Source organism: Chinchilla lanigera, unplaced genomic scaffold, assembly GCF_000276665.1.
Source record: "Chinchilla lanigera isolate Chin_1 unplaced genomic scaffold, ChiLan1.0 scaffold00024, whole genome shotgun sequence".
NCBI lineage: Eukaryota > Metazoa > Chordata > Mammalia > Rodentia > Chinchillidae > Chinchilla > Chinchilla lanigera.
In genome coordinates, this window is record NW_004955425.1 from 2,320,058 (window position 1) to 2,320,949 (window position 892).

Below are 892 nucleotides of genomic sequence, written 5' to 3' on the forward strand. Positions count from 1 at the left end.
GTTCCTTTGCTCCTTGTTTATAATCCGCCAGGGCCTAACTAGAAAAGAAAACAGATTTGATTATTTTTGGATTCTTAAGCCAAAGAAATCACTGCTGGCTTCCAATAAAACCTTCAAACAAAACGGAATGAAGCAAATCTCACAAATAATAAAAATCAGCCACACTGACAGGGTTTGAATACCAAAGGAGATCTCAGCGAATAGGTATTAAATGAAGGTACACCTCCAGGATTCTCCTGCAGAACATTATCAGTGGTCATTTCTTTGCTTATATAGATTTCCAGAATGTCATGGGAAAAATGAACTCTCATTTCAGTATGCTAGGCTTCGAAGATTGAATATAAATAAAGGCAGCCCTGGTGTCTAGATGCCTGGAAGGCTGGAAAGGGTTTAACTCCCCAGGGGGCCGTGCTCAGAGCCCCCAGCTCCTCCTCGGTGCCGGGGCCTTAAGGGTCCCCTCTCCTTTTCCTTTCTTCCTTTCCATCTGAGCTCCTACTCCCACCCCATTTGGCTGCTTCACCTTTCCTATCTTCGCTTTCTCCTATAAATGCTGAAAATGGGAAGCGGAAGAATCTGCTTCCTTGTTTAGTGCTGAAAAGGGTTTTTTAATTACAACAAAGGTGGTGGGGGGGAGGAAAAGAAGAAAAGAAAAAAAATATCCCCCAACAAGGTTCTTCACTTCGCACAGAGTCGGAACGTCCGCTACTCCCCCGGGCGCGCTCAGAAGAAAAGCGCCCCCATCGAGTCGTTTGCTACTGGGAGAGGCTGGGGTCTGAGCGGCTGGCGGGGTCGAGTGTGCTGCGGCAGGGCAAGGTCCGGGGCGAGCGCACCCGCTCGGGAGCCCGGGAGGCGCGTGCGGCGCCGCCCCCCGCGCAGGGGGAAGACGCGGGAG